The 25354-nt window shown below is 37.8% G+C and overlaps 1 long non-coding RNA gene across 2 annotated transcripts in view; it reads right to left on the bottom strand.

The window, feature by feature from the left end:
- Nucleotides 1-3816: 3816 nt before the first annotated feature.
- The window catches only part of LOC122792262, a 637836-nt gene continuing 616298 nt past the window's right edge, over nucleotides 3817-25354 (bottom strand). The window contains exons 3-4 of one of the 2 annotated variants that reach the window (XR_006363301.1): nucleotides 4670-4731; nucleotides 3817-4181 (exon numbers count right to left, since the gene is read on the bottom strand). This is a non-coding gene — a long non-coding RNA (uncharacterized LOC122792262). Of the gene's footprint in view, nucleotides 4732-25354 lie in introns of both variants that reach the window. The other variant, XR_006363300.1, reaches the window with a different exon arrangement.

Here is a 25354-nt window from a genome sequence, read left to right as displayed (position 1 = left end):
TGCCGGAAAGGAATCACCTGCGTCTTTTAGGCCATGGCCAGAGGCAAACCAAACTGATAAGGGAATACATTTTATAATATTCTTTTTATAGAGAAGCTGTTGCTTCACAGGGCTGACTTTTTGCCCTTGTCTGTTATTTCTCATCAATGCAACCCAGAACATTCTCTAGAATTATTTGCAGAAGATATGAACTTTAGGTGACTAACTCAAAATTTTATACATTCATGACATATAAAAGGTATTTGCTAAGCAGTTCTGAATATGTGCAGGCCATACCTCTCAATTGTACAAAATTTTGCAGAATGTCCATTTTTTTTTTGTTTCATATTCTCTGCTGTCCCTCATAAAATGTGTGATTTTCTGGCAAATCATTAAGGACTGCAGTCAATTTATGACAGACATTAAAGCTTCAAACTTCATATCCCTCAGAAAATTCATGCTGATACAAAACTTGATATTCTAACAACTTTCTAAGTTTATAACAGCAATATTTAAAACCTGCCCTGCTTTTCAGCCTTTGTCCTCCCATTATTATTTTTTTGTGTCCCAACTTCTAGTGGTAATAGGTTGAGAGGAATGGTACAGCCCTTTGGAAATCGGTAAGCAACAAGCAATCATGGAGCTGTTCAGCTGCTAAGGGATTCTGCAATGTAACTTTACTGTGGTCTTCTAAAGTTGTTGAACCACCCCTGCCCCAAATCCTTGCACCACGTATATCAAAGTCTTCAGCATGGAACTGGCAGTGCCAAAACACAGTTTACACTGAGTTCCATAAAACCTCCTTTAGCAATAAAGCCCTTTAATACAGGATCTTATATTCCAATATATCAGCTTTAAGATTTTGTTGCCTGGTAACAAGCCCGTTGCTAAGCTATATCCCACTCCTCTTTGTGTTCCATCATGCATGCTCAGCCTTTCTGGGTTGCTATTATAAAGAAAGGAGTGGGGGATGGGTGCAGACAGCAGATCATCCAATTCCTTAAGAATTCTGACCTTAACTGGAATTGCCCTTGAATTACCTTCCAGACAAAGCATCCCTTTCTCTTGGCCATTTGTGTATCTGTCCATGAATCCAGCTGAAACAAGTGTCACTCATTTACCAAATTAAACCAGAGTTTTTTAAGGCAAAATTATTTATTTTTTCTCTGATAGTAACAAAAAGACATACTTCTTCAACTTACTTCAACCCAGGGAGTATGCACAGCCCAATCTGCACCGAAGATTTGCCTGTGATTTATTTTAAATGTGACTGCTTCCTTGATGAGAAGAGTAATGTGAAATGAGCAGCTGTCGTGATAAGGCTCCAATTTGTCCCTAGAGTACACAGGAGTGACAACAACCTTGGTAGACCAGAAAGACAAGTTCAGCTCAGGCAAAGGCGAATTACTGTTTTTTTTTTTTCCTTTATTTACAGAAAAAAACAGATCCCATGTTCGATAACCCTTCAAGATGACGGATATAACTAAACTTAATGTCAGAAACATGGCAAATGACAGGATTGCAGTAATATAACTGTAAGATCTAGTTAGTTTAGTGCCGGTAACTAGTAAAGGTAGATAATAAAATAAGAAGTTTGCCAAGGAACATCTGAAAGTAAATGCCAAGGTATTGTTTTCTTTGCTTTCAAAAACTGTCAACAGCATTTAGAAATGGGTGCGTCCAAGTAACACATACTTTTTTATTAGTTTGTGTTTTTTTTTACTCCAGAAATGAAGCGGTATTGCAGGCCAGTATTGGCAATATTCCAAAAAGGCCTGGCAAAGGTTGGGGAACAAAAGAAGTGAGACTGAACCGACATTAAAAATCTGTCAACAGTATGATCCCAGGCTTCTTATGATTTATATGTATCTATATATTATGATATATATGTGTGTATGCATGTGTGGGTGTGTGTGCATGTATACAATAGATGGATTATATATATATATATATATATATATATATATATATATATATATATATATAGGTTTTCTATTAAAAGCTTGAATGTAATGATGAATCCAGCTATACCAAAAGCAAAACACCAAAAAATTTGCAACACCAGATGACTACAATGGCAAACTCCTAGAATTCCCTCATGTAGGACACAGGTTAGCATTTGTTCCTGGGTTTGAAAAGGTAAGAATTTATGGGATTTGGTATGTTTCTTTTATTGCAGTCTTTCAGTGTTGATAATTTTGCTGTTTTGTTTTCATTACAGTTGGATTCACTGTTCCAGTTATCCAAGTGTCTAAAAAAGAAAAAAAATATGTGTGTGTGTATATATATATATATATATATATATATATATATATATATATATATATATATATACACGCACACACATACACACCTATTCTTTTAAAGGCATATAATAAAAAAAAAAATATATATATATATATATATATATATATATATATATATATAAAACTTATGTATTGTACATTATCATAACAATATAATACAATCCCTAAGATTACTATCTATATTTTACATACTACCAGCAACCAAAAATAGTATGTTTTTTTCCTATCATCAGGCTGAAATAACCATGCTGTTTGCAATGCTCCATGTTTTTATACTGCATTCTCCTGATGTCAGCAAATAATGCATTGCGACTACTTCATCACATCACATTTGTGCTATAGAAGTGATATATCTGTCAAATTTTCTTTGGCACAGTTTTGCCTCTTATCATCGTTATTCAACTAAGAAAACGGGTCAGTATGTTTTCCTTTATTGTATTCCTTCACTTTAATCCTCCAACCACTCCCTATTTACCTTTACTGAAATCCTGAATCTGTCAGTGATCCTTTCATCCCCAGCTCACTGGAATATTTTATCTTTTCTTAGTTGATACTTGTACTCATGTAGTTAAGGACACAAGGCGGTGTTGACAGTTATGTCTAATGGCATAATATAAAGGGGTTAGTATTAGTAACTGCAATACACTTAATATGAATGGTATTGAAAAAATGTTCAAAATGCTATTTGAAATAATTATAACCTGTGAAATGGAAATCCCTCCCTTGCACCTCCTTTCGGGGGGGCATATATCTCTCTGTATTCTTCTCCCAACACTTATTAAATCAACACCACTGCTTCCTACTGCACCTTCTGGAAAAGGAAGTACTCCCCCAACTGATACCTTCACCAGTCAGTGTTCATTTTCCACCACACATACATTAGGGCGTGTCTTAGGAACATATTAGGCATTATCATTACAAAAATTAGTAATTCCCTACCGTATGCCTTACACTATACCAAAATGTTGTCTAACACAGTTTAATTTGCAAATACCAGAAGCCATAAAATGGCAGTATAGCAAAAAAGTTCAAGTACTGCATAGTGCAAAATGCAACACTGTATGCATCAAGACACAGTTATAAGGAAGGTTAGTAAATGATGAATTCTTTGTAGGGGGGGGTCATAGCTGCACAGGGGTGGAGTAGAGAATGGGAAGAACCACTTAACATGCAGAGTATGTTATCTCAAACGGTAATCAACCCTCAGCAGCTTCCTGTGAAACATAATCTCACAATACAACTTCCAGAAATTGTTTAGCACAACAGAGAAAATATGTCAGATATACAGAAACTCTACTAAGCTGCCTGAAAATAAGAGTAGTGAAACCAGATGACTATAACAGAGCTGTATGCTTAACAGACCGATCAAATACATGTTAGTAAATATCATATGTAATCATCTTTCTGATCCTAAATTGCTATTATGAAGCCTACACATGGACATTGCAGATACTTAACTATTAGTTCTTACACTGTAACATGCAATGCCTGCAAGTAACAATACTTTGTAAATTATGATCACTCTGTGTTTTATTTGCCCTGTGACTATGTATGAAAATTTGCAATAACAGCATATCAATGATACAGACAACAAATGGGTTATTACATGCCATGCATTTCCCTATAAAACTGCACCCACTCTCAGCTACATACATATAGCCTAAGCACTGACTCTATTACTTTAAACACATCAAGAAAAGCAGATGGCAAGAAATATGGTTACACAATATGCACAAAATAAAAAGTAGCTTGCATATGCAGAAAGCAGATTTGGAATTGTACGCCAGTTTCCAGATTGTGTCCCCTTCCCTCCAAGTAACACTCTTTCACCCACATGGTAAATGTTTCTGGACAACAAATCTTTCCAATGTTGCTAAAAAAACAGGGATAACAGGCCTAAAGAAAAAAAAAATAGCTGGTAAACATTCTGAAAAATCCATTAATAAAATCTATAACTTAACAAAAATTAATTATATCCATGTTTGTTTTTATAGCATATTTGTAAGACCTGGATATTAAACATCACTTTATGGCTAGTATTGTTGCAGTGTTTATTTATAGCTCTACCTTTTACCTCTGCAACTTCAAACATCTATTTAAAGACAATCTAAATAAGACTTGCCTCTGCTGCAGCACTACCCCAACCTGAACTAATCCCCCCCAGCTTAGTAATTAACTCTCTCTCTGAACAAAGTCAATCTGATTATTAGAAAATTACACATATACTTTTTCCTAGGCTATGTTATCTAGTCATCTCTGTTCCAAAGTATGTACTCAGTATGTATAATGTCATCTCTATGAACTGCAACTTGTGGAATCTTTAACTATTGACAATGCTCTTCTTTCAACTTGTTTGCTGGCTCAATGTGGCCGTTACTTCACACCTTGGAGATCAAGGAAGGGTTTTGCTGCATCTTTTGTTGGTTTCGTTTTGCTGCATCATTACCTGTGAAGATGATGAGAGATGCAAAATGTCACTATACAAGTAAAAATACATCCTAGTCAATGTCTATCTCTACAGCTATGTTTTGGTGCTGCAGGGTATATTACACACGTGCCTATTGAAGTAAACTTTTCCACCAATCCAACACCGCTGCAACACTAGCTATATAAAGCTGCTCATCTGAAAAAACACTAAAAGCTATGGAAGCTGCTAGCACAGCAAGACAAAGATTAATAATTGGCTTGTTAACAACAACAATTCCTCTGGGAGCCCTCTGTAACTAGCGTAAAAGTCTTAACTGTCCAACTTAATGGAACATCTCTATTTGCAATACTCACAATATAGATGCAACATCATTCTGTTTACAGCAGTACAGTTAAAATAGCTTATTTTAACTTTACATCATTTCAGCACTTCACCCCAAGAGAATCACTACACTATGATACATTAACCCTCTCAGTTTCAGACTGAGTGGGTGGTCTTTAATCCCTATATTGGCCACCTGCATTGTGGTGAGATGAGCCTGACAGATGTATTACAGTAAACTTAAATGACTGTAAAGACAGCTCCTACCTACAGAGGTTAGTATTTCCATCCTGTGACTTGTGTAACAACATTGGGTGGACATGGTCTGTGACCCATGTAATGTTCCTGACAAGGAGACAATACTTCAGTGATGACTCTGCTCACTCAATCCTCAAGCATCCCCCTTGATGGTGGAATAACTGGTCTTTCGTCTACTTAGCTTACGAATTAGCAAGTATAGAGCATCTTCTTTCCCTTCAAAGTCCTGTGAAAATATTGCCCCTTGGACTGCTTTTGATATGTCAGTATTAGCTATGAATGGTTTATTGAAATCTGGGAAGGATAAAACAGATTCTGAAAATAATGCTTCCTTCAAATGTCTTGAGTGCCACTAGTATCCATGTGATGACTGTGCCCTGGCCCAGCAATCAAGGAACCTCAATCCTCACCACTAACACCAGGGAGGTCATCTCATAGAAGAGTAAGGGATAAGTAATACACACAGTAAAGTACAATTTCCCTTAAGTGCACACAGAGATCACAGTCAGTCTGGGGCTGGCTGCTCCCTTGCTCACCAGATCTCCAATAAGACTCCCCACTGGCAAAGCTATAGGGTCCAGGTCTCAGCCTAACTGGGCAAGCTAGAACCTCCAGTACCCTCTCTGTCTAACCAGTGCTTCGAGTCCCTGCCAAGTAGCTGACAACACACACACACTTTGAGGTAAGTATTTATGCAATTTCACAGACACTCCTGGGAAAGGCTGACAGATTCTCCAGCTGTGCCCCTTTATCCAGACTATACAATAGTAATTACTGCCACCACCCAGTTAACAATATCAGCTACTAAAAGGCCCTTAAAAGGGTGTCCAATTATTACTGTGCAATATTATTATCCAATGGTAGTATGTTAACAGTCAAGGCTTACTTTAGAGTGGCCTATTACAATAACCTCTATAAATATGCAATGTATTCTAGAGCTTATCTCTACACAAAGCAGCCACAGATAGAAGGTTTTAAAAATATTTAATAATAAATAATTAAAACACAAGACAAAACTACTACACCACAGAGATATCTAAGAGTTCAGAGATCACACAGAAACTTAAAATAATACAGTAGGACAGGTCTGATTTCAAAGAAAAATACCTACTTAATCTTTACTAGCTTTAACTATTCCTACAAGAAATCACAGTGCTAAACTTACATGTGAGCAAAAGCAGAGTGCTGGTAAGTTAGATGTCCAAAGTCAAAATGCTTCCTAGTCTCTTGTGAGAAATAGTATCTAAACATTACTCACAAACATGTTTGCTGGGTCCCTCCCCAAATTACATAATTTTTGACACTAATGTTTTACCAGTATTCATATTGCATCATCTTGACACCTGCTCTGAGTTCCCAGGCTAATAAAAACTCCATTTACATTATTTAGCAAGCTAACACCTGCACAGGAGAATAAAACAATAAAAGGCATTTCACATATACACCCTAGCAGAAAAAAAAGCAATAAAGCACCTTCCACATGTACACTCTAACAGTTATTCCCTAAGACAATAGGAAGAATGTGTTCAGCTAGCCGCTCTGGCACCATTTTTTAGATAATTGTACTTTCAAAGACATTTGAAATGCTTGGCTTGGTTTTCCTTACAGCAGATGGCAATGTTGCAACAATCTTGAAGTTCACATTTTACAGTGTTTTCTTTACACTCAAGAAACATACTTGCATTTTACATTTATTATCAAGAAAACATGCCTGTATTTTACATTTATTTACAAATGCTCGAATTAGATATCAAATTCTATTTGACTAGGCTGGCAGCCTTCGCTCATCTCTCCCCAATCGTCACAGTCCACTTTACTTTAAGGGACATCTTCTCCTTTGTCATATCTGTAAAAGGTCGTATTATAGGTACAAATTTCTGGTAGACAGAGATAACTACAAGAATGTCCTCACTTACGTCTTAGTGGCTGTATTAGACTAATATCTCACTGCTTCTGTCTATCCTTCTTTTTAGGTCCTGACAAATCCCATTCCCATGAAATATCCCTAGATATTTATCTGTATCATGAGTAAGTTGCTCTTTTCTGCATAGTCAGTCAGCATGACCTCTCTCTTAGGGACTAACATCATCTGTACCTTAGCAAGATGGAAGTCCCAGATTTCATACATTGTGTAGACAAATAGTAACTTATTTGACATGAGGCTTTAGGACCCAATATTTTAATCTGTGTAGCCCCAGATGTAGGACAGTATACCGGCAGTTGAAAAAGCAATTCCTTGCTTTCATCTGATAGAAGGGATTGCTAGTACCCCTTGGTCAGATGTAATGTGATTAAGAATCTTGCCTTCTCCAGCCTTTCTATGAGATCATCTACCCTAGAGACTGGGTAGTTGTCAAATTATGAAATTTGGGTTCATATTATAACATCGAACACTGAAAACAGCGAACTGTGTTACATCGACATATATTCAGAGAACGCTGAAAATGTCAAAACCACAGAACAGTGATTTCTTTCCTATGGAAAGAAATCGCTGTTCCAACCCCCCCACAAAAAAAAATTGAACACTTCCAAACACATACCCTAACCCTAATTATATCCCCCAAAAAACAGTAAACAACTAAATACACATATGCACGTAACTCAAACATACATCTAACAAAAAAAAACAGTAAACATTTTAAAACATATGCACTTACCTTAACTCGCACCCTAACCCTAACGTCAGTAACTCTCGCACATTTACATAAACAGTTCTAAACACAAACACACTTACATTAACCCTAATCCTACTCCCCCAAAAACAAAAGTAAACAGCTAAAAAAACACACACACGTAACAACCATACATCTAAAGCAAAATAAAACAACAGTAAACACTTTCATACATATGCACTTACCTTAACCCGCACCTTAACCCTAAGGTCAGTAACTGTTGCACAATCATGCTCGGGAGCTATACTGGACAAGGGACCACACTACATTCCAGAACAGGCAAAGCAACGAAGCAGTCAAGTGACTTCTTTCCCAGGGAAAGAATTCACTGAACAGCCACTTCGCTGTTTTGCCTGTTCACCCTGTGTCGATGAAAACGCATTTGAAAAAATGCGTTTTCGTCATTCTAATATGAACCCATGAAATTCTGCTAAGCTTCCTAAAATTATTAAAGAACCTGACTGCTCCATCAGCCTTTGTGACTAACACTATTGAGCTATTCTGCTCACTTTTCCCCCTCCTCTATCACCCCTAGCTGAAAACTTTTGCATTTCTTCTTGCTAAGCCTTTCTCTGGTACTCTGCTATTCTTTAAAGTTTTATATTAACTTTTTTCCTGGAATATGGTCTGACTGTTGTGTTGAATAAGATATGATCCACCAGATAGTTCTGAAAACATTTCCTTGTTTCTTGTTTCTGTGGCTTAGATAGTATGTAATATACTTGCAGGCACATAGGTCATTTTTCTTCCTGTATTAATCTTCAGTTTCTACCATAAAGTTAAGTACAGTGGTCTATACTAAATGTCTTCAGAACATTGAATAATGATACATCTGTTCCCACCTTCTCTTACCAGTCTGTCTAATATTGGAGTTTATATCATTTAATATTTCCTCTATGTAAAATATGCACTTCCGTTTAGCCAAAAATCTATTTCCTGTGGAAGGGACTAAAGCTCACACGTGATCTTCATCTTTTGATTTCTTGGCCTTTATAATTCTATTATCTATTCCTTATTGTGTAGCTTGGACTCTTTCCATGTCGTCCCCTTACTGTAGACATCACAACTTTTAGCCTGTTCTGTATGCTGGAATAGTGTTCTACAACATTTTATATGGGAAATTCCTTTCTTTTCAATTTTATTAGGCAATATTTAACAGGCAGAAGTCAGCTGTCATATAACTCAAAAAGACTAAAACCTGTTCAGGGTTCTCTAATGACAAACAGAAGGTACACCATGTCTCAAAATAACTTTCCTCAACATGGATTTTAATGTTTTCTTAAATTGCTTCTCTATCCCAGCTGTCTGTGGATAGCACACATTGATTATTTTAATTGCTTGACCTTAAAGTACTGGTACAAATGGTGCATTATTCTATAAATGGACTCCCTTCTTGGTGAGTATTTCCTTAGATATGCTTACTGGGGTAAATAATAGCAGTAATCCTTGCGTGAAAAGTTAGTATTCTTGCCTGACATAGGAAAACAGCATCATGTTACTTAGTTGCATTGCCTAACATCAGCAAAATATAGTAGAATTTACTGCTGTAGCTTATCAATAACACCAGTGTCCACCTCAAAACATTCAAATGACATTTCTAAAATGGGCACTGGAAACAAAGGATTTTTAAATCCTGTATGAGGTGCAGTTTTCTGGCATTTGGGGCATCTAGCAAAATGTTCTGTTTCCTTTATTATTCCTGGCCAGCAAAGTCTCACTGGGATCTGTGCTTTAGTCTTGTTCATTCCTAGGTATCCTCCAAGTGCATGACTATTTGTTAACCTCATCACTAAGCTTCAGAAAGCTTTAGGTTTAGTTGATATAGTACTTATCCTCTGCCTTTAATTATTCAGTATAACAAATCATTTTCTAACTTGTAAAAGGAGAAACATTTGTTCTGCTTTTTCTCCTACAGTTCTAGCTACATTTCCTTGAACTGCTCAAGGTATCATTTTCCCATTGGCTCTTTGTAATTTTTTTTTTTTTTTGACTTACCATGAGGTCAGCCAGCTGTAATATTTCATCAGTGTTAGTCTGTTGTGAGGTGGAAGACACTGCTTCCTCTCTTATCAATATAGCACTAGGGTTTCTGTCTAATTATTCTCCTAAGAAACATAGTTTATACCAGTATTTTTAGTGTAAACTGATAATTCTATCTTGTTTACTTTTTCTTGTTTTTTTTTTTACACCTGACACAAAACACTATTTTTCTTCTATTTAGGGGTTCCTGTACTTTGACTGAAGAGGATAATTGTTACAGAACTGCTCCAAGTTAGTTTGCCCCTCAGTATATACTTACTTCTCCCTTTTCATTCTTTGAGGTTTCTCCCCTCGGTCTCAGTGTGGGAGAGCACCATTCCTGTATTTTCATTTTTTTTCTCTAAGCTGCTCTCACTTTACAAAGTTTATCTCAGACTAAACTTTAGCTTCAGTTTTACTGTTTTTTAATACATACCTGTTTCCTAGAGACTTCCTTGCATGTGTTTTCTGTCTTATATTAATTGTACAGATTTAGAACTTTCTCCAGACACATTTCTTCTCTTGTTATACTACTGACTTCTTTCATATTGTTAGTTTTCTACTCCTCTGTATTCATACACTGTTTAGAATTCTTCATTTCTGGAGTTTTCTGTCTTGGCTTGATAGAAATGTTTGAATTCCACAGATGTTGATTCCCTTTGACTATACATCTTCAATGGCTAATTCCTTCCCTTCAGTTTTACTGGTCACATCTATGCCCTGTTTTGCAAAATTTTCCAGGCTGCAATATTTTACTGTGAACTCCCATAATTTTATTTTCTGTGTTTCTGTAGAGTGCCCTGCCACAGGTGTGTGTTTTTTTTTATGATTTGAACAAGTCTTGTCAGGACACAAGACGAAAAGCGCTTTATAATAAATATTCTGATTGGTTGGTATTCTGGTCTTGATGTCCGCTGAAGTGGTATTTTTTGTTATTCATCTTCTGAGTTTGTATTGCCATTTTTTTCTGGTGAAGACTGTTTTTTATATGTGTTTAAATGAATTTTGGAAATGTGTAGATTCTTTGCCACCTTGTAACCTTAGCCAAAGTTTTGTATCTTTGTTGCTTTCTGACACTATTTCTTAATCTTTGTTGAACTTACATACTCTGACTGTGGCTGGTGGTTGTTCCAGGCACTTTTTCAGTTTAGGTAGAAATGTGTCTGTAGATTTATTAATTTTGTAGTTCTCCTTAGTACACAGATAAGGTGTAGTATCAAAGGAGATATCTACCTCCCGTTGCCTGCTTAAGTCCTTAAAGTTAAGAAACTCATTCCCTATTATCACATTGTCTGTTAAATTGTGAAATACGGCAAAAAGTTGGAATCTCTTACCAAACAGTTTATATTTCTAGTTGTGTAATGAGACATTGTTTCCTATCTTTGTGAATACAGACTAGTTCAATGGTTCATTTTAGTAAGGGTGCTTCTTTTTACACACATATTGTGGCTTTATAAGTGTGGTCGTACTGCCTGAATCTAATATTCCCTGCATCTCCCTACCTTCAACTAAGAAATTGCAGTTATTTAACTTTGCTGTACCAGAGTAGCAAAAGGCGTAATCTATTATTCTTGGAAACAGTTCATCACATTCTATAGACATAGCTTCATCTTTAGTGTGCTTTTCAGAGGTTATAGTTGTCATGGTAGAATGTAGCTATGGGGCCCATTTTCCTACATTTAACTTGCTCATGCTTAAAATGCCTTTTTTGTATACTTCCATTTCATATCGATATCTCTTTATTGTGTCCAGAACATTTCTTGTGTTTAGCTTCTTTAACTTAGTGACTTATCACATAATAATAGGAAGTATTAAAAAGGGCAAAAAGTTATTAACAAAATTACACTAAGATTTCTAGTCTAAGATGTCCTGTAGTGAACAAAGTAATCTTTTTTGCCACTTATTCATATTTTCATAACCGAGAGACTTACATTTTATTGATATGCATGGTGTAAAATGTCAGTGGGGGATACAGGACAATTCACTGAAAATTATGGTTTATATCACACTATACTGGAAATGTTGCTAGTTGTTTGTTAGCAATTATGAAAATAAGCAATATTTCCATATACTTCAAAACCCAAGTGACTTACAAACTGTTGCATGACATTAGGTGAAACGTTAAGTGTTGAAGAAAACTCTTCAATATTTGGACTGTAAGTTTCCCATGTCCAGTTTTATTTGCATTGCTAATTATATAATTAAATATATGTTTTCAGATGTTTACAAATATCTCAATAAGCATACACTTATAGAAGAATTTCTTATTGTCATGTGAAAGCTTATCTCTGGTTAACAAAAATGTTCTAACAATAGATATCTAGGTTGTATAGTTTCAAGATATGAAAATATGTCTGAAAGTTTAGAAAAATATAAGTTGGGATTTGTGTGCATTAGAATATAGTCCAGTATTTATGGTAAAGACTATGAATGCACTGACTATTTTCACTGGAAAGAACACTTCTTACTGATCATTTGCTATTTTACAGTTTCAAAAGCTTTTATTGTGCACAAAATATTACATTTTTTATCTTGTACTTATGTTTATTTTTCAGAAAATGCTCTAGAATGCAAGATCTGTATGATGTACTATAGGTTGAACATTTCACACCAAATAGATGTTAATGAGTTAAAGCAAAATATGTCTAAAGATGTGTAAACTACTACTTTTTAAGCATGGTTTCATTTCACACCAATCTCTTTAATTTACAACAAAACTACTTTCATTGTCCATAAGGTCACCTTAAAACACCCTCTTATGTAAACTTGTAGGCACAGCCCTTTTAAATTTATCAGTGACTAACATTAGATTTGTGATCTAACAACAGTTTATGCATATCTCTTAGATCACATAAGTGAGAGCTTATCATTTTGTTAGTTAAAAAATTCCAACTATGAAACTAATTAGATAGTGTCCATGAGATAACACAAACTCGTAACAACAATGCTTTCTTTATTTTTGTTTATAAAGGCTTTCAAAGGCTCTCCAGTAAGAAATGAGGGAATACTAGCCCATCCATTCTAATCACATCCTTCCTGTTGGGAATTTTATTGAAAGACTGCTAGGTATACCTTAAGGTCTTCATTCTTGGTCTTTTTTTTTTTTTTTTTGCTAAAACTGTGTTGATGTTGCAATAGCTGTGAAAATTATCACCACAGACAAACAACACACTGAACTGTTGAAACACTTTTTTATTAAAACAGACAAAGCTTTCGGGAACACCAAATCCCTTCTTCAGTCAATTGACACCATGCCCATAACAAGAGCAGCTATAGTTTCAAGAGCTGCCACCTTGGTATTTGTGCACTCTACTCAATAGCAACAAAGCACACACCACTAGACTGCCAGTTAGCAGTTATACATGAATGCTTTCTCTTTGGGTAGGATAAATTGGTTGAAAAGGGTATAATTTTGAGCAAACAGTGAAATAAATATCAGGATTTTTGACATAATCAAACAACCCCCTTCATGAAGTTTACCTCTTTCCATAGCTATACTTCAACCACTTTCTTAGACATGTAGATTTCCAAGGACACCAGCAATAACAGAATCACTACTGATCTATTCAGAAAACCAACAATGGTTAACTTATTACTCCACAGTAAAGTCTGCATCCTGCACAAACCAAGTATAATGTGGTGAAGTCCCAGGGCTAGTGATTAGCTAGAATTACCACAGAGATGGGACCATTTTTGAGAAACCTGAACTTAGAAAATGATTTTCTAGTGAGAGGCTATGAAAGTCAGATGTTAGAAACATATCCTGGAATCCATTATAAAACTGAAAAGGACTGAAGCACTTTCACTCAACCTCCCCAGTAGGAGAATGTTAAGAACTTCCACATAGAATAACAAATGCAAAAATAGCTGCATCCTGACATACACTTTGGATTATCACAGTATCAAAAATGTTACTGAAGAAAACTGGGCCATTGTCACAGGAAACCCTTTCTGATTAACATCTTAGGTGAAGCTCCACCCTTTCTTTACAGGAAGGGCAGGAACATTAGAAGTTTTGTTGAATTTAAACCTAGGCTATATGAGAGAAACACTAAAAGATGTGAAGCTAATTGTACATTTTGTATATTCATACAGCGAGGTGATAGTTTTTATTGCCCTTATTTAAAGAAAATCAAGTACTGCAGTGGTGGTGCTGTGGTAGCGTTGTCGCCTCACAGTAAAATGCTGTCTGGTTCGATTCTCAGCTAGAGCGTCTTCTGCGTGGAGACATGCGTGAATAGGCATACCTTCGTTGAAGGTTGTGCATCAGGGCTGGTAACTCGGCACGTAAAAATCAACTACCAATCATTAGCAGACCAGAGTTCCACTGTGGCGATCCCTAACCGGGAAAAAGCTGAAATACTTACTATTAAGACCAGTGCAGGGGGTGACCGTAACACTGCAAAAGTAATTTACAGGGCACAGTGCAATGAATGTGATGCATTTTATGTGGGCAAGACTGTAAATAAACTTAAGCGTAGGATTTCATGTCATCTGGCAGAAATCCACTGTGTATGTAAAAATAATGCACTAGCCAAACACCTTGCTCTTCATAAAAGACACAGGTTTAAGTTCCAGATACTGGATCGCATAGACATGGGTAATCTTGAAGGAGACTTCCCGAATATGATGGAAAAATGTAAACTCATGTGGCAATTAAAGCTGAACTCTTTTAGGAAGCCTGGACTAAACTACTACTGTTCACTTAAACGTGTACTGGAACTAAGAAAATTGCCACATTGTTTACATGACTAATTTTTATTTTATTTTATTCTTCTAGTTAGTTTTAAATACCATATTAAATCAGTTTTAATTTAAGTGTATATTTTGTTTCCATCATCATACATTTTTTCTTTTTCTTGTTCTTTTTCCCACCTTATTCAAAATGATGTTTAATAGCAATACTGACTAATACTACAATAATATTTTTGTAGATAGTTTTTAGGGTTCTTGTACACAGACCTGAAGAGGTCTAGAAGGATGAAAGTGATCTTTGTTAACAATAGGTTATGGAAATAGAATATGATTTTTACAACTGATTTTTTGGCATGCAAAGTATATGTGTGTATGTGTGTGTGTGTGTGTATATATATATATATATATATATATATATATATATATATATATATATATATATATATTTAGATTGCCAAATGGTGTAAGGTTTATATATCTCCAGCCATGTAGTATATTATCTTGGCTAAAATCACAGACTTAATCTGGTTAAATAAGAGGTACCACATCATTATTAATTTTATTTAAAGTACATAAGGGTTATATTATTATGACAGCTACTAAGTAGGGCATTACCAGCTCAAATGTCACACTGATGGGGGAAGGGATGTGAATTTAACATGTATACGAATACCATTTTATTTTACAGCACAATAAACCACTCCCTTGCCTGATAAAAAGATTATATATATTTAGAAAGCTTGTGAGGAAACTATTACTCTATTATTTTTGTTTTACTTGGATTGCTTGTCTGTGTACTTAATAAAGGATTTTCGACTGGAAACAGACTGCCTACCCTGCTTGGATTACTTTTGAATACTTAGTAATTCTGTACAATATTTCAAATTATATATTTGTATTATTTTTTTTACTTAGGCTGAGTTTAAGTGCACTATTTCTACTACCATTATCTGATCTGATTAATATACAGTAATTAACTAGATATATCTGCCACACAGAGAAGTTTCTTACACTGTTTTGATTTTTGGCATAAAAATACTCATATTCTTCACCAAGATGATACATTAATGCACCAAAATTTACAAGTTCATAAAGGTTATGCAAAAGTCAACGGTGCAGATTTTTCTTATATACAATGATGACTAAAAGAAAAATATACAAAATATCTTACTTGTTTCAACATCTCAGAGTCATGTAAAGGGGAGCATTCTGTCAAAGTTAAGTAATTTCTACTGAAACAGGAATAAATGCAAATGTCATACAGGTATTTCCTATTTCCTTAGGTACGATTCATGGAATTTCTTCTTACTGCAGCACGCTATCCAGAACTAATGTTTCAGGTACACAGACCCTTTCATGAGAGACCAACTTCATTCTAAATTTTTATGGCTGCAGCCATCTTCTTATACATGACTTAATGGCATAATTATTAACTGAAAAATGCAGACATCTTTTGCTCCTAAATCACAGTTGAACATAGTTAAAAACACTTCTGTTTATACCCTTAATACACAATACTTACATTTATTTTTATATATTTATTTATTTTACATTTGGTTACCGGAAAAGTCCGACTGGACACAAGTCCTTTTTCAGTGGAGGCCCAGGGAGAAATGCTGCACATATTACATAGTACAATTTTGTAGTTTCAGAAGAGTGACATTTACATTTTCATTTACAAGAAGCCATTTATGATACACAATTTTAAGGGATAACCCAAGATAAAGAAAGAACTAGATAAGCAGTATGGTTCTAGAATGTTACTCAGAGATACCACTAAACATAGAGCAAGGATTAAGTGTGGAAGGGAGATTAGGAAATGAAGTATGAAGAAGGAGACTAGTTAACTGAAAAGAAGGGTTAACTACCTGACAATATGGGTGGGGGAGCTTACTATGACGTATAATGGAGGTAATCTCCCCATGCAAGTTACAACTGCAGGTCCAGTTGACATGGAAGTGTGTTTTTTAGGGATTTTTTGAACTGGGTCAAGATGGTGGTGGCTATTATATTTGTGGGCAGAGTGTTCCATTTTTTGGCTATATAGTTCGAATAGAGAGAAGCTCCTTTACATTATATTTAAAGCAACAGTTCCAGGTACAACACTTACTCACTCTATCTACATTATATCATTCTGAGACACCATTCTTTTGTGAACCACCCACACTATGTTACAGTGTGTTCATAGGTTTGTAGATTAGGTTAGCTGCTCTTGTGGACCATTTTAAGCCTAGACAATTACTTCCTGTGAGAATCATAACCTGCACCTTGTGTCTGTAAGGTAAATACCTTATCCATTATGCCAAGTTCTGAGTGAGTGATGTGTGAGTACGTGTACGTGTGCATGTGCTTGTGTGTGCGTGGATATGGTGTGTGTGTGTGTGTATGTGTGTTATATTACTGGTCACTCCAGCCAGTGGTGGAATAGGTACCCATTTTAAAAAACACCCAGTCTAATAAATTTACATAATTATTTATATATATTTACACAAACACACACACATATATATATATGTATAAAACAGAACTCCAAGAAGCTTGTAATAAGTACATCACATGTAGCAGTCCTAATGTAATAATACAACAGCAGCAATACTCAGCAAGAGTATTATATTAGTTCCCTTAAACAGAATAAGACATTTCCAGATACAGTCAGGTATGATTACAACTCGAATTAGCCTGGGGATACATAATACAAGTCTCAATAAAAGTGCATGAGGAAATGAATAATAGGCATATACTAGACTAATCACCACTAGACCCTTATCAGCCTAGCCATGCAACCCAAATGTGACCCACAAATTTGATTTATATAGGGGGTGATTTACTGAATGTCTCTGTCTTTCAGAGACATAGGCACCAGACCACAGATGATTTTTCCAATTACCCATCTATTGGACTAAGTTGCACTTAAATAGGGATGGGGAGGAATTATGCTTTACATGGATGGGGAGCCTGTTCTACAGAATGGGAATTCTCTGAGAAACATTTCTTTCTCTCCACCATGTCCTATTTACATTGCAACAATCTAGAAGTTCTAATGCTGTTTTTTGCAGATGTGCAGAAGTTTTATTGAAACACGTTCCAGGGATGCCTTGTATACCCAGCAAAGATTGCCTCTCAGAAGTCTGTATGATACCGAGTAAAGAGACAGAGTTTTGAGGTGCGCAGCATACAGCATAAGACATTACGTTTACTCCCTGTATTCTTTTTGTAAGAAACCTTTGTGCATATTCCAGTTGCTGCATGTGTCTGGTCAAAGGGGCATTATACTCTATGATGAGTCTGATGAGTGCTGAGTACAGAGGTATGTTGACCTCTCTGGACCTAGATGCCAAGTCCTTGCTTGTAAGTTGAGCAACACTGAAAGATTTTCTTAGTACCTTAGACACATGTTGGTCGAATGCTAGGTTAATAACTACACAAGTTACCAGATCCCTGACATGTGAATCAACTTTTAGGTGTATTTTATTGATGACATAGTTACCTGGGGTGGCAGACTTCCAAAAGGTACTATAATACTTTTCTTGGTATTAAGCTTAAGCCAGGGTTTTGGTACCAAGAGTTTGTCTGTTTGGACCTTCCTGAAGTGTATTCTCATCTTGGGGAGATTAAATGACTGTTCCCAGTTTGCAATCATCTATGAATTTGGTTAGCCAGAGGTCTTTGACATTAGCTTTGAAATCAAAGAAATAGATTAGAAAGAGTAGTGGGCAAAGCACAGAGCCCTGGGAGACTCCACTGGTGACCAGCCCCACTAATTCTAACCTCCTGGGTCCTATCAGTGAACCAGCTAGCTATCCTGCATGTTATAAAGAGGTTATACTTGGTTCCATAAGTGTCTAGTCAAGTGTATGCCAAATGGCTCATTGTACTCAGTTATTGGTCTAATGAGGGCAGACTGAGTACAGTGGGACTATAATTTCCTTGGATCTGGATGCCACACTTTTAGTTATAAGCTGTGCCACACAGAATGACTTCCTCACCACTGTGGACAATTGGTGGTGAAAGGTCAGGCTACTATCTATGTAACTAGATCTTTCACCTCTGAGTCTACTTTTAAGGGTGTGCTGTTAATGCTGTAATTTACAATGGTCTTTGGCTTCCCAAAGGCCATGATAATGCATTTATTTTTGCATTTAGTTTCAGGCCATGGCACTGGCACACATAATTTGTCTGATTTAGACACACCATCTACATCACTGAGGGATTCAATGACTGCCCCCAGCTTACAGTTGTTGGCAATCTTTGTCATCCAGAGGCCTTCCACATCAGCCTTGACTTCAAGGAAGTATATTCTGAATTGGAGTGGTCCCAGTCCAATGCCCTGTGGCACACCACTAGTAACTGGCCTCTTGTTGAATTTAGATTCACCCACTTTAACTACATATCCTTTTCATGAGCCATCTAGTTATCCATCTGGTGATACAGGGAGTTATGCCTATACCTGGGTTTGGATCACAGAAAGTTACTAGGCTATTGGCCTGGAGTCCCTTACAAGTCTAGCCAAGAATTTAGCCCACATTCCAAAAAGTCAGCACCCTATGCCACTGTCCAGCAGGGACACAGGTGGAATCCCAGGGGTGTATTTTCTGTTCCCCATCCAGTTATCCAGGTTGTGCTTAAAAAGGTTTAATGAGGTACTCTGCTTTATGTGGAGAGGGAGTCTATTCCACAACAGGGGGAGTCTCTGGGACACAAATCTGTCTCACCAACAAGTCCTATTCATGTCACAGACCAGGTTGAGGTTGCGCATGCGGGTTAAGTGAATGGAGCTTGACTTGCGTATATGCAGCAGTCCCATCAGGGCAGGGTCTAAGATTGCTTTGTATGCCAGACAGAGGTCACCTCTGAGGAGTCTGTAGCAGACTAACTAGAGGGACAGGGCCTTTAGCCTATCTGTGTAGGGTAGATGTTTGAAGCTGTAGATTCTCCGGGTGAGAACCTCTATGGTCTCTCCAGCTGCTGCATGTGCTTTGCGAGGTACATGCCAAAAGGGGCGTTGTACTCAGTAATGGGTCTTATAAGGGAAGAATATAAGGATGTTATGACCACCTTGGCCCTGGTTGAGATACCCTTACTAATGAGATGGGCCATGTAGAAAGCTTTCCATACAATGGAGGCAATATGGTGGTCAAAAGTCTGTTTGTTATCAACCTGGGTGCTCAAGTCTCTCACAACTGATTGCATGCTTAGTACCTTATTTTCAATGTGATAATTTGTGGGGATGTCACTCTCCCCAAAAGGGATGATGATACATTTTTTGGCATTCAGTTTGAGGCCATGTTTCTGGTACCAGTCCACATCACTAGGGGAATTGATGACAGCACCCAGCTTACAGTCATCTGCAAACTTGGTCAGCCATAGCCCACTAGATTTGGCCTGCACCTCTGAGAAGTATATCCTAAACAACAGAGGCCCCAAGACTGATCTCTGGGGTACACCGTTTGTTACGGGTCTACTACTTGCAGTGGTATCCTCTATTTTGACTAGGTGGGTTCTATCAGTGAACCAGTTCAGTTTGCCTCCCATCTGATAACATATGGATTGATGCCTAGTTGAGAGAGTTAAGCTATTATACCTGAGTGGGGAATAGTATCGAAGGCCTTGGCCATATCAAGGTAGGTGGTGTACACGGGCTTCCCCTCATCTGTGGCCTCTGTGACTATCTGAAAGAATTCGACCAAATTTAACAGGCATGATCTCCCCTTGACAAAACAAAACTGTGTGGGATCAAGTGTCTGGATGTTGCCAATGTCCTTGTTAATGTGCTCCATGGCCTTGCAGATCAGGCTAGTTAGGCTGATAGTCGTGCAATAACGTTGCTATGGTGGTTGGTGTTGTGGTCATAGTTAGGCTGATGGGTCTATAATTTCCTGAATCGGTGGACACTCCACCTTTGTGCAAAGGGGTGACTGTAGCTGTCCTCCACTCAGCTGGGACAAAGCCGGTACTCAGGCTTTGGTTGAATAGGGTGCCTAATGGTGCTACAAGTTCCTGCCAGAGTTCATGTAGGATGCAGCCTGGGATGTTATTGGGTCCCATGGAGGCTGTATTATTTGCCTTTGAGAGGGCAGTGATGACTTGCTCCATAGAGATAAGTGGGGGGGGGCAGGTAATGGGGATGTCTTGTTTTACTGATAAGGGGACTGTCGAAAGATTTTACTCTTCTAACATATTCTGGAAGAATCACACCAAGTTCTTGTAAGCAAGTAAAACAGCTTTATTTTACATGCATGGAGACCTGCTACATGATAGTAGTATGCCAGCAGTCTGGCTACTTGTACTTTGAGTTCTGCTTATATAGACCCTCCTGCATGTACATACACGTAGCTCACAGAACATTCATTAGAAGTGATAGTTTGATTACTTGTTTTTACCAGCCAGTACCACAGTTATTCTTGCACCATTAACTTTCTTATCAGCAGTTTAAGATTAACTTCTGCATTCCTCAGTGATCAACATTTTCCTGAACATTTCAGTTTGCACGCAGTGAACATTTTTCTGCTTAACCCTTTATATACAGAATACAAAATATGTTGAACTTCAGTATTTTTCCACATTTCCCCCCTTACAACATTTTGTATACTGTTTATTTTACACAATCCCAGATACGTTTTATACCTTCTCATAATCAGAAAAATATGCTTTTGTAGCATTGGCAGAGATAACCTTCGATATTATCATTTTGATACATGGTATGCAACAGCAGCCAAGCAGCAAAAATATGACTGCACCAACACATACAGCAATTAAAATGTTCATCAACACAGAACCCCAGTTTCCAAACTGGTTTTGGAAAAAGTCAGTCAAGGGGTTTGGACCAGGTTTAGTCAGTTCAGAAACTTGTTGAATTATTTCAAGATGGCTCTGAATTGCATGCTCGTTATCAGGGATGAATGAGCAGCACTCTTCATGTATGAGAGTGCAAGTACCTCCTTTCGCCGCTAGGGTGAAATCGAGCGCCATACGGTTCTGCAACACTACTGTTCTCATCGCCGTTAATTCATCCATCACCAATTCTAGCGCTGAAAATGTCGCATTACTCAAAGTCTCTAACAGTTTTGACAGTTTTCTCAGTTCCCAGATGGATTTTTACTGTCCCATACGCTGGCAAAATACCAGCCCAAGCAATTACATCATCGCCTAGGTCCATATGTGAGAGTCCTTTGCTGCTGACGTGTGCCAAGTCATGGTGATAAATCCATGACGCATCAATGTTACCTACGGGATTAATAGGTTTATTAAGAGAATGTGCATTTCGTATTTTACCTTGAGGTAATGCATTTATGTGTCTGATAGCTGGTATCAGATATCCCAAAAAACAACTTCCTGACCAGCCATATGGTAACCATTTATATGCTTTCCTACCACAAATAAAATAACAATCATTCATTTTGATGGTGATATTGGTTGCAAATTCATAACTCCCATTTGGCTTTAGCCCCTTAAATAACAGGCCATATACATACAGCATTTTTTCAACAAAACTAGTATCATTTACATTGATGTCTTTTTTTATAGCTCCAAACTTGGTCTCACACTGCCCTTCTAGGGTACAATTATGAACTATTGTCAAATTACATTGGCTCAGCCCCACCTTAACTTTTCCAATCTTTTGAAAACACACTGTTCCGCTTTTGGCCCCAGAAGAGGCAGCGCCACCTTGTCTCTCAGTGGTACTTCTGTGGTTTCAAACAACAAATTATTCCAAGTATCATTTGTTCCCAGAGGGGCTGTCCCTAACATTAAGCCACTATGTACAGTAGGTATTGCAGTACATACCCAACAATTTGAGACATTCATTGAGGATGCATATGCATATTTAATCGCTTGATATGTATTAAAGTTTGGATGCCAGCTGGTGTGTTTGTCTCTTTTGAATGGCTAGCTTCATTAAAAACAAAAATGGCCAAAACAGAAATATTACAATCATAATAGTTATAAACAATAAAATATTGCAATAGAACCATTTTCTCTTATTCTCATTATTGTCCTTCATGGTTACTGCTGTCTGTTTGTTCCTCAGGGGAATTCAAGTTTTTATCTAACTTAAAATGTTTTACAATTTTACAATGTGTTAGGTGGATCCATGAGGACCTTTCTTTAATCCGAACTGCCGTTGGAGTTGCGATCAACACCTGGTAGGGGCCCTCCCATTTGGGGGATGCCCAAGTCTTTTTCTTAACGATCTTGACCCAGATCCAGTCGCCGGGTCTAATTTCCGTGATTTTGTCGTCTCTTGAACCTGAAAAATAATCATTCGTTAAACAGCTGTTAGTATTGGTCAGCATTTTCCTCATGTACTCTGCTATCTCCTCACCCCCCTCACGTTCCGCAGGCAACAAGTTTTGCCACTGCGGGACGTAATAAGGTCTCCCATACAATAACTCAAATGGGGTGACTCCTTTTGAGGTGGGAGTTGTCCGCATGGAAAGGAGGGCTAGAGGTAGACAGGTAATCCAAGACTGATGTGTCTCGGCCATGAGTTTTCTTAACTTGCCTTTTAGAATGCCGTTGTGGCATTCCACCAACCCTGCTGACTGTGGGTGGTAGGCACAATGGTGTTTCAGTTCAATTTGGAAAACTGTAGACAGTTTCTGAATTATCTGATTGACAAAATGCGTGCCGTTGTCAGAGTAGATGCGTGTAGGAAGTCCAAAGTGTGGGACGATGTGATTGACCAAAATTTTAGCCACTGTTTGAGCATCCGGATGTGTCACCGGAAAGGCCTCAACCCACTTAGTAAATGCATCGACTATCACCAATACAAACTTCTTTAGTTGTGCCGGGGTCAATTCGATGAAGTCCATACATATTGTATGAAATGGATAGGGGGGTGTTGGAAATGATGCTGGGGCAACTCTGACCCCTCCCCCGTGGTATTTAGCACATACTATGCAGGATAGACAAAAACGTTTTGCATATGCAATGAAACCCTTGGTCCAAAAGGTAAGGTGGATAATTCTAACCATAGCTGCAGGGCCCAGATGGGAAGGGCCATGCACGACTAGTGCTGCATACCTAAAAAGATTAGTAGGCAAAATATATTTACTATCTGGTCCCACATAGATTCCCTTGTTCTGTCTAACACCATACCTAGTCCAGCGTTGTTTTTCCTGTACTGTGCTAAGTTCCTGCATAACTTGGAAGGTTTGTAAATCAAACTTATCTGTTGGTTGTAATTCTGTAGGTGTGGTTTCAAGTGAAAAAGTACTGGACATAGCTGCCTCTTTGGCTGCTTTGTCTGCTAGGGCATTACCAAGTGATACCGGGTCCTTAGCACGGGTATGGGCAGCGCATTTACAGATGGCCAAACCCCGTGGCCGTTGGACGGCTTGTAGTAATTCATGGATTAGTTCTTTGTGCATGATGTCTTTCCCCGAGGTTGTAACCATCCCCCTATTTTTCCACTGCTGAGCAAACATGTACCGTAGAGAAGGCATATTGACTATCCATATAGATAGTGACATTCCTGTCCTCCGAAAGGAGACATGCCCTTGTCACAGCAATCAGTTCCGCTGCTTGAGCGGATAAGTTCCCGGGGAGTGGTCCTGCCTCTATTATCTGAGTTGCAGTAGTAACTGCATACCCTACCTGCGTGGTGCCTGTTTCTGTTTTGCGTGCTGACCCATCTACAAACAGTGTCCAGTCCGCATGTAGTAAGGGTTGATCTTTAAGATCCGGTCTTGGTAGAACTTTAGAATGTATGAGATCTAAGCATACATGCGGGATACCATCTTCAGCAACGGGTAGCAATGTCGCTGGATTTAAGGTAGTGCATCTCTCAATTGTCATGTGTGGCTGTGATAACAGCGTAGTCATACAAGATAAATGTCTGCTAGGTGACAGAAATGTTAACTTGTCCTGCAGAAGGATGACTGCTACAGAGTGCGGACTTTTAACGTAAGATCATGGAACAATACCAATGTGGCAGATGCCTGTACCGCCAAAGCGGCTGCAATTACTGCTTGCACACAGTGTGGTAATGCTCGTGCTACTGAGTCTAATTTGCTAGAGTAAAATGCCAATGGTCTTAACTTATCTCCATACATTTTCATTAAAACAGATGTCATAAATCCCTGCTTGCAATCTACAGTCTGTATAAAGGTCTTACTGTAATCTGGAAACCCCAACGTCGCTGACCCAGCTATCAGTTGCTTGATTCTAGTGAATGCCTGTACTGCCTTGTCTGTCCAGTGCAGCAAATCTTTTGCCGCCATCGGTATGGCAAAAATTAAGTCTGATAGCGGGTGCACTTCTTCGGCATAGTTGGGAATCCAACTACGACAGCAGTTCGTAATGCCTAAAAAGGACATCATTTCTTTTTGTAGTTGGCATGGGGCTTGTCAAATAGCATTCTTTCTACTGTCATCTAATCGCCTGCCCTTCCCAGAGATAGTATAACCCAGGTAACGTACTTCTAATTTACAAAATTGTAACTTAGACTTATTTACCTTATGTCCTTCGTGTGCCAGAAAGTGTAGTAGTCGAATAGTCTCGAATTACAGAGTTCCTCCGTAGTCGCGCCAGGAGGATATCATCCACGCAGCAGTAGGTGGCACCCTTGGGCTGGTTGGAACTGAGCCAAATTGGTGGACATCTCTTGTGAGAAGATGGTCGGACTTTCGCAGTATCCCTGCGGTAACCTGGTATAGGTATAACGCTTGCCCATA

This window comes from Protopterus annectens, chromosome 1.part0 (genome assembly GCF_019279795.1).
Source record: "Protopterus annectens isolate FY-2018-M chromosome 1.part0, PAN1.0, whole genome shotgun sequence".
NCBI classification, from domain to species: domain Eukaryota; kingdom Metazoa; phylum Chordata; order Ceratodontiformes; family Protopteridae; genus Protopterus; species Protopterus annectens.
This window is presented reverse-complemented; position numbering and strand designations above follow the sequence as displayed.